We start from the raw sequence: 11,720 nt of genomic DNA on the forward strand, positions 1-11,720 counted from the left end.
AATGTAACGCAACCTTGTCTGCGAAGATGTGCGAGCAGCAAGCGAAGCGGTGACAATCGGCGATCGTTTGTTCGTTTCTTTCGGCATAGCTCGGCCGACACAACAACACAACACAATGTTGCCATGCTTATGCTGTTGTTGTTTTTGTAGAACAATGCTTCAATTTTTGGTTGGTGACATATTCACATGTGTGCGCATATGTATGTTTGTATGGTTGTGCATTATTGAAGTTATAGTTCTTGGCCTTTCAGAATCACACAGAATCATTTCTGTGGTTTTTGAAACTGGCCCACGAGGTATATGGTTTTATCTGGGAGCGTGAGATTTAAGGAAATCGCTCGCTTACAAGGGATAAAACGACTTCTGAGTGGCGATTTTAATGAATAAATTCACAAAATCATTTCTGTGCTTTTGAAAATCTATACTAATAAATATTTTTTTCTTACTAATAGAAAATAAATTTATCACAGCAATAAATGTACATAAACATATACATAATATTGCTGTGATAAATTTAATTTCTATTAGTAAGCAAAAAATTAATAATAAATTTATTAAGACTATACTTCTCAGGGCATCACAGCAATATTATGTATATGTATATACATATTATGTATATGTATATTGCTATGATACATTTATTTTCTATTAGTAAGAAAAATATTTATTAGTATAGTATACGATGTTAAAAAGCAAAAAATTAAAAATTTATTCTGTTGAGATTCGAACCTGTGACCTGTGTTAGCATCTTGACTTTCCAAGCGCTTACCACCAACACCACCATTGACACTTAGGTTGCGCTGACTTAAGTATGATTTGGTTATGTATGCAAGAAACATACGATCGAATCTCAACAGAATTTATTTTTAGTTTGAATACAGTAGCACAATAGTGTTTTCACAGACACTTGTCGCGACATGTTGGTGTGAGGTGTCTGGTACTGTCCGTGCGCTATTGTGCGTATAGGCAGTGGACAACGCTGCCGTAAATACATATGTTTCTGTCTCTTCATATTCTACGCGATGACGAGGTGACTATTCACATGTGTGCGCATATGTATGTTTGTATGCTTGTGCATTATTGAAGTTATAGTTCTTTTTCTTTCGTTTGCCTTTCTGCGAATTCTCAACTATTTTGTGTGACTTTTGTTTGAAATACTCTGCGTTGGCCTTTCAGAATCACGCAGAATCATTTCTGTGGTTTTTGAAATCGACCCACGAGGACGAGGTTATCGTTTTATCTGGGAGCGTGAGATTTAAGAAATTCATTTCTAATTTTGTCTTTTGGCATATTAGAAATGTTTCTTTGAAAATCGCTCGCTTACAAGGGATAAAACGACTTCTGAGTGGTGATTTTAATGAAAAAAAGGTGCGTGTGGAGTCCCTCCGCGCGGAAGAAGTTATACTTCTTGGTGATATTCAGAAGCAAAATGCGAAACAATTATACATACATATATTATGTCGTTTGCACATTTGTCTGTATGTTTGCGAAAGCAAATGTTTTACAAAAGCATATTTCTATACTTAAACAAAATTATTAGAACCATCGTATGTTTCTTACATGCATAACCAAATCATACTTAAGTCAGCGCAACCTAAGTGTCAATGGTGGTGTTGGTGGTAAGCGCTTGGAAAGTCAAGATGCTACGAGTGCCACAGGTTCGAATCCCGACAGAATAAATTTTTAATTTTTTGCTTTTAACATCGTATACTATAAAAATAAATATTTTTCTTTATTTTAATTTCTATTAGTAAGAAAAATATTTATTTGTATAGTATACGATGTTAAAAGGCATACATCTTCTATCCTATCTTGTGTATCTGCACATGCTCATATGAGTGTATGTATACGCATGTGCGCGCATTGACTTGCATGTTCATACATTCATATATACTTATATGTACATATATTTGCATACATTGCCGAACAAATAAATCACAAGCATACAAACATACATATGCGTACACATATGAATATGTCACCAACAAAAAATTGATCTTCACAAGTCAATCCGGCAGCCAAATTGGCGAAGAACAAAAGAGAGATGATTACGCTGCATATTCTCTTCCGCAACGAAGAGACGGAACTACTTTCTGAGTCAAAATTCCTTCATTTAGACTTTGCTTTATTCTTCATTTTATGTGCATAATAAATTTATAAAATGTGAATTTAAGTTTTCTAGTTTTGTTTCATACGGTATGCATTTCTAAATATCACTAAGAAGTATAACTTCGTCCGCGCGTAGGGACTCCACGCACTTTTTTTAAAGCCTATAACATCAGTTCAAGCTGATTATAATTGAATATATTTCGAGACAAGCTCAATAACAGAAATAGTCCTTATTGTATTTTAGTCACCTCTTATGACCAGTATACCTTACCGCGGGCAATTTCTGCCCTCTGTCCGCTGGGAGAAGGTCTTCAACCAACCAACCAAATCTTGTTCTGCAGTTAGAACATATCCCTAATCCAAAGGCACTTTGGTTATTGTTGCTTTTAAGTCGTCTTAGAGCTGTTTTAATATGTTATCACGGTTGCTTTTTGGTTCCTCTTCATTCGTCGCAGCACTCTTCCATTCTCTTCTCGCGATAAAGTCCTTTCACAGCCTTCACTTCAATTGGCTGAAAGGTGATTTTATACGCAGAGTTTTTTTTTAATTAAATAACTAATTGAAGTTAATATACTTATGGGAGTTTTTAGGTAGTCGCTGACTAAAAACGATTTTATGGGTTGGTACTAAAAATAAGAAATAAAGACAAGATTTAGACCCAAAGGTAATGTTTATATATTATTTTTTTTGAAAAAACATTCCAAATGGGTGCTTTATATCAGGTAAAGCCTTATATATCACACAGATTTTGTAAAGGTTTTTGTATGTTATTTTTTACAGAAAAACGAGCATTGGTGGATATAATATACAGAATTACATGCTAAACGTGATCTATCTATATTTGTATGTATGGCCCTATTACAATAAATTCGCGAGAATTGATTTCATCGCAACCATTCCGATAAAGGCTTAGGCGAACAATCGTCGCTATTTAACAACTTTAAATTTTACGTTGACTCTTTAACCCGAAATTTGTGCTGAGAGCCGTCCTATCAATGCTCGTATCTACAGCCAGTCGGTGTCAAAGGCAACTACGCAAGCAATTTACTAAAATACAGAAATGCTTTCATCGTTTCAACAAGTGAGTTTGTGTAACGATTTTTTACGATTTTTCGGTTGAGCAACTTTTGTGGCATTTACATAACATTACTAAACTACAACTGACATGAAGTTCGCTCCGTGCATTTCCCTATTGAAACGCCTGTAGTGTGTATACTTATACGAGTATATATACATATATACATATGTACTTACACCACTTTTTCATGCGTCATCGAGTTTTCTTGTACATACAAGTATAAACATATCTACGAATATATCCATCTACAATCGATTCCTCTGCAAACTTCTTCTCAAAATATACACACACTGAATGCTTGTAACCCCCTTCAAACCTTTTTGTTGGTGGCAATATTTAAAGATCAAAACCAACCAATCGACCAACTTTCTAGTAGTTACCTCAGCAGTAACACCTATTGCACACAAACTTGCTTTCACTTGACTTCGTTCGAATATAACTGCACATTAGGGTGTCCGTTATTTCCTAGTTTATTGTTTTTTTTAGAAATATTCGATGAAGTCATTGTTTTTACCCTTCACAGGTGCAGTTTTTGTGGCATAAAAAGGTACAAAAAGATCTTTATCTTAAGTTTGAACGGTCAGTTTATATGGCAAATATGTGCTGTAGTGATCCGATCTGAACAATTTCTTCGGAAAAACGTAATATATCCAGTTCAGGGTTAAAATCACTAAAATTTGTTAGTGGAGCGAAAAACTTTATATTAGAATATTATTTAGAGTTGTTGTTTTAAAAGATAGGGCATTTTAGACATGCCTTAAATAACAAATAAAGAGTATGTTTATGTTGTATTCTTAATTTTAAAGCAAAAATTGAACTTTGGAAGTAACAGACACCCTATTGCACCTATGTCTGTATGTTTGTAAATTGCAATGTTTGCTAACATTGCCTCGGGTCGAATGTTTAAAGTTTTAACTACTTGTAACTTGAGCTGTTTGCCGTGCATTTCATGTAGTTTACCGAAGCAGCACTCGTTCTCGATAATTTAAGCTAAGCAGCAACTGCAGGTACTGCTACGAATATAAATATAGTGTCATGTCTTCAGTTATTCATACTATATACATATATGTAGGTATTTCAATGTTTTCATATAACTAAATATTGCAAAAACCAAATACAATTGGTGTCTTATGCATATCGCAATTGCTTTTAGTTTGTGGAAACCACAGAAAGTAATAATGGAAAAATCTCTTATTGGATTTTCGATTTTTTCGTAGATGTCTACAATCAGGATTTATAATATCATAACACAATACAGTCACGTGTAGAAGTTCATGCGAGTGAGGAAAGTTCTCTGAGTGGTCACTTGGGAGAGGTCAGAAACAATTCTTTTACATATGGCTCAATCAGCTCACGACTTCCGGTCTTTGAGAAGGCGAAACACCCCCCGCACAGGGTTGTGCGCTGGGTTTGGGACCCTCCACGTAAAAAGTGCCCCCAATGAAAGATTACCAACTGCCTCGGATGAGAAACTCCTCTTTTGATGACGACCATGGCAAACGAATTAAGGACTACGATTTAAGGGCATTCACCTGGAACGCCCGGTACCTTAATTGGGAAGGTGCGCTGCCCAGTTAGTTGATGTCCTCGTTAGACTGAAGGCTGACGTCATCGCCGTTCAAGAAATGCGATGGAGCCTCATCGAGGGTGCCCCCAAATGGGTTGAGGCTGATCGACTTCGCCGGGACCCGAAATATGGTTATCTGTAGTACTAGATTCCAGCACAGAAAAATTCATCAAGCTACCTGGCTGTCTCCGGATCGAAATACCATCCAACCAGATCGATCATGTTGTGATTGACGGACGACATGTCTCCAGTGTCATGCAGCAAAGAACGCACGTTAACAAACAGAAGGAAAGTTCGATGTCGGGAAGCTGCAATCACAACAGACAGACCAACTATTTTCTACTCGGCTTGCACTCCTGCTCTCTGGGAGCACTCATCAACAAATCGGTATAAGGGAACTGAGTGCCGGCATTTCAAGCTCCTTACGTACAGCTGCAACCGAAGCTATTGGTTTGCGGAGAACGCAAAAGAACAGCTGGTGACGTATCGCAGCGGAGAGAAAATAGACTACCTACCTCACAACGTCACGATCGTTCACGAGAGACGACGAGATATTCACCATGTGCCAAATATTGGAAAAGACCCGTGAAGGGAGAATCGGCACACACCACTTCTTCGTCGATTTTAGAGCTGCTTTCGACAGCACGAAAAGCATGCCGCGATATCTGAATTTGGTATCCCCGCAAAACTATTACGTCTGTGTAAACTGACGTTGAGCAACACCAAAAGCTCCGTCACGGTCGGGAAGGACCTCTCCGAGCTGTTCGGCATCAAACGAGGTTTCAGACAAGGCGAATCTATTTCGTGCGACTTCTTAAACCTACTTTTGGAAAAAATAATTCGAGCTGCAGAACTTAATCGAGCAGGTACAACCTTTTATAAGAGTGTACAGGTGCTGGTGTATGCCAATGATATTGATATCATCGCCCCAACACCCGCGCCGTTAGTTCTGCTTTCTCCAGACTGGACACGGAGGCAAAGCAAATGGATCTTGTGGTGAACGAGGGCACGACGAAATATCTCCTGTCGTCAAATAAACAGTCGTCGCAATCGTGACTTGGCTCCCACGTCACTGCTAACAGTCATAATTTTGAAGTCGTATATAATTTCGTCTATTTTGAAACCAGTATAATCACCACCAACAATCTCAGCCTGGAAGGATAACTCTTGCCAACAGGTGCTACTTCGGACTGAGTAGGCAATTGAGAAGTGAAGTCCTCTCTCGACGAACAAAAACAAAACTCTATAAGTCACTCATTATTCCCGTCCTGCTATATGGTGCAGAGGCTTGGACGATGACAACCACTGATGAGTCGACGTTGCGAGTTGCGAGAGAAAGGTTCTGCGAAAGATTTATGGTCCTTTGCGCGTTGGCCACGACGAATATCGCATTTGATGGAACGATGAGCTGTATGAGATATACGACGACATTGACATAGTTCAGCGAATTAAAAGACAGCGGCTACGCTGGCTAGGTCATGTTGTCCGGATGGATGAAAACACTCCAGCTCTAAAATTATTCGACGCAGTACCCGACGGGGGAAGGAGAGGAAGAGGAAGACTTCCACTCCGTTGGAAGGACCAGGTGGAGAAGGACATTGATTCGCTTGGAATATCCAATTGTCGCCACGTAGCGAAAAGGAGATACGACTGGCACGCTGTTGTTAACTCGGTTGTAATCACGTAAGCGGTGTCTACGCCAGTAAGGAAGAATATGTATATTAATCGCAATTCTCACTTTTATCTAAGGCTTGGTAGTATATCAGCCAGCACTAAAAATAAGAGTCTTACTTATTTTTGATGGATATTTTTTGTACTTAGCATAACGGAAGCTCTATAAACTATTTCAACGGCGACTTTTGAACTAGATCTCTCTACTGAACACTCCGCGGTAAAATTAGAGTTATGAATAAGGCAGCCTTTTCAGCTGCCCGGCCACTGCAGTATGTTTCAAGCATTCAGCAAGGACAATAAGATGGTAGACGAGCTTGTCAAGAGTGGAGTACGGCTATCACCCGAAAACGTCTATGTCGATCGGGACAGAATCCCGGTAAGGAAAATCGAAACTCGATGGAATGATCTATCTACCTGTGTACAAAACTGTTGAAGTTATTTATAAACCAGTAGATTGTATCGTTCATACTGGCAATCGATCGATTGAACTTCCTATTCGATGGAATATTTGTCATCTTTTTGGTTATATCCATTGTTCGGACTAGAGAGTGTTGCAGTTATCAAGATTCTACTGTATTTATAAATTTTTAAATAAATTGGGATCCGATTAACATAGAAATTCCGAAACAGGTTGTTTCGACCCGATTTTATTTATTTTTGCCAATCCTGCATACTATTAACACGCCACCACACTAAAAAAGTAAGAATGGGTTTCGCGTGCAACCAAACCTTGTATAATCTTGCAAATTGCAAGAATCAAGGCCAGAGAAATACTTTAAGGTGCAAGAGATTCGGAAACCAAATGAGTTAATATATATATATAGTTACTATGTATAACTGATATGACCGATATATTCGGCATAAGGTTTGTTAGAAAAACGAGAATCATTAACTATACATATGTAGTATATGGGAGTAAGAAGTAGTAACGAGTAAATTCAACCGGATGTTAGAAAGTCCCAAAGTGAATTATATGAGGCTACGGCAAATACACTAGTTTAGTCATTTTGGCACATACATGTACCCACTTAATTTTGTTAAGATAGCTCACGTTATTTCTAATAAAAACTTACCACCATGCACTGGGCTTTCCATAATCGTACATAGTGGCTTGAACAGTTATGGTCCGGTTTACAATTTTTAGACTTGATACCTCATAGGCACTATTTGAGTGAAGCTTTGTTCTTATATACCTCTGTGGTGCCTGATTTGTAAAATACTGGAAAGAGTAAGAATTCTAGGGAATTTAAATTTGTATTATATGGAAGCTAGGCGTGGCTGTAGTTCGATTTCGCCATTTTTCGCACTGGCAAAAAAAAATTTTCACATGGGATGGTCAGAATAGTACTACCTACCTTTTTTGTTGAAATTGTGGGACTGGTTTCGGAGATATGTGATTCACCTGGAAATGTGAACGGTGAACAACAACAAAAAATTTTTTCGGTTGCCGCAACAGACCCTTATGTCGATTCCTGTAGAATATGCGAAAAATTTAGTTGCAAATTGCCAACAAAGATGTCAGGTTAAAATAGAAGCAATTATTAAATAAACTGCAGCTATAATACAATTGTATTTTCTATACTTAGAACATTTTTTCAAAATGAGCAGTACTTAACCTACACTATTGCAAATGAAAGCGTTATTTTTTGAACGCACCATAATGTTAAATTTTTTCTTATCTTATACATATGTCCTAAGGCAAAAACTAAAGGAAAAGAAAACTAAACGAAAAGTGCAGATCATAACATGTGCCGTAAGTAGAGTACGTATTATCATGTTGACCATCGAATTTTTAGGAGAAGTAATGTAGCTGTAGTAAATTTGAAAACAATTTCGGCCGCTACCAAATTTTTTGTCCCATGAAATGTATGTATAGAAGTCGATGTACAATTTACTTTATATGTATATACTCACTATTGCTAGTTTTTATGGTCTTGGTGACTAAGAGCTATGATAAATATAAACTTACGAAGCTTAAGTATCCATAAGAGAGCAATTTGTATATTTCGTTGCCATTTGACTGATGACCACTAAAAAGTTAGTATAACTGTCCGCGCCACTCTTTGGCTGTCATTCAAATGTCTTTGAAGCCACAAAATCAAGCAGAACACATTTACAGTAACCAATATACACGGAGATAACCCACAAACTAGGAACAAATGCTGTACCATGATATACATTAAAAATGAACTAGTCAGCAAACCACTCAACCAGCGCAATAAACGCCACTGTTTTATTTACTGTTTACTTTAAGTTTTGGAAATAAAAGTGTTATAAGAAATGTGCATTCCCTTTGGCTAAAAGAATACTGAGAATAGCTGGTTTTACGATCGTTAGGCCGAAGTCTTGCTCAAAGAGTTCTTAGTTCGACTTGTAGCGTTGACATTGTAAGTGGCTGTGCTAATTTCTTGCTCCTGATTTGAACTAGCAATGGTACATTATTTATTTGTGAGGATAAGCCGGGGCTGAAAGAATGTTAATGTTTGTCATTGCGTATGAGTAATATTTGTATCATCTGCTTACTATTGATGTCAATCGTCGAACATCACAATTCTTAAAAATATACCAATAATGTTTAAGGTTTTAAAAAATCTTCTTTAAATATTCTAACTATCTTTAATACTATAAAGGGGTGAATGAAGGGATATTAATGACATATTTACATATTTCTATGCTTAGAAATATGAAAATTTTACCATAAACTGAATTTCAAACAAACTACAGGGTGGCTGATGAATTGTGCTACATTAAGAAACTGAAATATATTTTTTTTTCAGTGTACGGAATTCATTTTCCTTGTATTCATGTTAAAGCTCATTCAATTTTATTAAAAATAGCTTTAAAAATAATGGAATTTAAATGCCCCTCCTGCTCGTTGATGCATGTGCGGCATCTTACCAAAAAGTTGTTCATTACTGCTTGGAGAGTTGAGACAGGAATAGCTGCAATTGTTTCTCGAATGGATTGCCTTAGTTCATTCAAATTTATTGGTTTTGCTTTGTAGACTTCCTGTTTCCAATAACCCCACAACAAAAAGTCAGGTGCAGTAAGGTCAGGCGACCTGGGTGGCCAACGGAATGTGGAGTTTCTGGATATCAGCTTATTGGGAAATTTTCGACGCAATTCTGTCATAACAGGTTGGGCTATGTGAGGAGCTGCACCATCTTGCTGAAACCACACAGAGTTGAAAGAAATTCTCATTCGGCGTAATTCTGGATAGAAAAACTCTCTCAACATGCACAAGTAACGGTCTCCAGTAATCGTAACGGTGTGACCGTTTTCTCCGAAGAAGTAGGGTCCGACAATGCAGTGTGATGAAACTGCACACCACACTGTGACATGAAGTGGATGCAATTCCGTCTCATGGAGTATCTGTGGGTTGGAAGCACTCCATATTCGACAATTTTGTTTGTTTATGTTGCCGTTTAAATCGAAATGGGCCTCGTCAAACATAAAAAGACAGTTCAACATGTTTCCATCCTCTTCCACCATTTGAAGCATTTTCTGGTAAAATTCCAAGCGAATCGGCAAGTCTGCAGCGTTCAGTTTGTTGGCCATTTGAATTTTATGTGGGAATAAGTCCAAATCTTTGTGCATAATTGGCTGTAATGACTGTCTGCTTACACCCATTTGAGCAGATAAGCTTCTTGTCGAAACACGAGGATTGTTTGTATGGCAGCAGCTACAGCAGCGATTGTTTCCTCCTTTCGAACTGAAGGGTTTCGATGGTAAGGTCTTCTGTTGACTGTCCCATGCTCGGCAAAATTGTTTACAAGTCTCATTATGGTCCAACTGCTCGGAGGATTGCCGCCAAACGTGCGGCTATACTCTCTTTGAACCGAAACTACGGACTCCAGCGCGTGATAGCGGCGGACAATCCAAATTCTTGTTTCAGTGTCCCAGTTATCCATTTTTGTTAAATGTAAAAGACAATCTGCAAAATAAGAAAAAATTAACCAGATTCATTAAATAGACAAAAAAAATTATTTAATTTTTTTATTTAATTTTTTTTTTGGTAGCGGCTTTCATCAGCCACCCTGTATGTACGATTTTGCTCGTTCTTAAAAAAAAAACAAAAGGAAAAACAAAAATCCTGCGTAAATGTCTTAATATACTACCGGTACACCACGGTATGAAATGAGCATACATTGTAACAAAAAAGCACGAGGAACATTAGTTGAAGACATGCCTCGTTCTGGATGATCTTCGACCTCCTCAAAAGTGAAGATATGTTACGTGAAAATCGTCAGGTAAGTGTTAGAGAGAAGGAAAAAGAGCGTGCGTTCCTATCGTTAGGGATTTTGGTGGAAATTTCGGGTATAAAAGCGTTCTTTCTAGACTCGTCCCGATAAAGCTAGATGTTTTTCAAAAAGAGTACCGTAAACTGGTCTCCTTGAACACGCTAGATAGTGCGAATTCAGATCTCACATTCGAGGGGAGCATTATATCTGCTGATTAGACATGGGTTTATGATTTTGACATGCAACTAAGCCAACAATTATTGAAATGAAGGGAAAAAATTAACCGAAACTAAAAAAGCCACGCCAAAGCCGCTCAAAAATCAAGATTATTGTTTTTTGATATTTGTAGTTTGATGCATTACTAAGCTGTTCACAATTCATGGAATTTACACGAGGATAATGCACTATCGCATTGAGCCAAGACGCTCATCGATTTTAATATGTAATTAACATTATCAATCAACCACCGTATTCACCAGAGTTGGCTTCGTGTGACTTTTTCATGTCTCCAAACTGAAATTGCCCCTCCTTTGAATCTGGTTTCAGTCGATCAAAAGGATAAAATAGCGAATAAAAAAATTCACTGAAAGAGACAAAATAAATATTGATAAATAATTAAATATTTTGCGATTTACTTTCAGTTTCCGGGTCCTTTTTTGTCGCAATGTGTGTAAAAAGAGTTTCTTTGTTAATAAATACGATTTTTTTATTTACCTAGGCGATTAAGTAGTTGCCGCACTTACAATTCCCAACAGTTTCAAATTTCATTTCTGGATGATCGAGAAAAATGTAAATTTTTTTTGTTTTGATTCTGGTCTATGGTACTGCTGCATGCTGGCAGAGGTTTTTTGAATTTTTCATTCAATGTCTCTTTCTTTATATAACCGACAATTCACCTTAATAAATTGCAAATTTTGCCAAAATGCATTCCTAAGCACAATTCAACAAAATTTTTACTGACAAAAGTTAGTCATACAGGGCGTGCGCTAGTAACGAAATGAGCTAACAATTTGAAAGTTTCTATTGTAAGGGGACCAAACTTATAACGGGT

The 11,720-nt window shown here is 37.4% G+C and overlaps 1 pseudogene; it reads left to right on the forward strand.

The window, feature by feature from the left end:
- Positions 1 to 1,173: 1,173 nt before the first annotated feature.
- Positions 1,174 to 1,350, forward strand: LOC125775910 (small nucleolar RNA U3; annotated as a pseudogene).
- The last annotated feature ends 10,370 nt before the right edge of the window (positions 1,351 to 11,720 follow it).

The sequence above is a fragment of the Bactrocera dorsalis genome, chromosome 1, assembly GCF_023373825.1.
Source record: "Bactrocera dorsalis isolate Fly_Bdor chromosome 1, ASM2337382v1, whole genome shotgun sequence".
Lineage (NCBI taxonomy): Eukaryota > Metazoa > Arthropoda > Insecta > Diptera > Tephritidae > Bactrocera > Bactrocera dorsalis.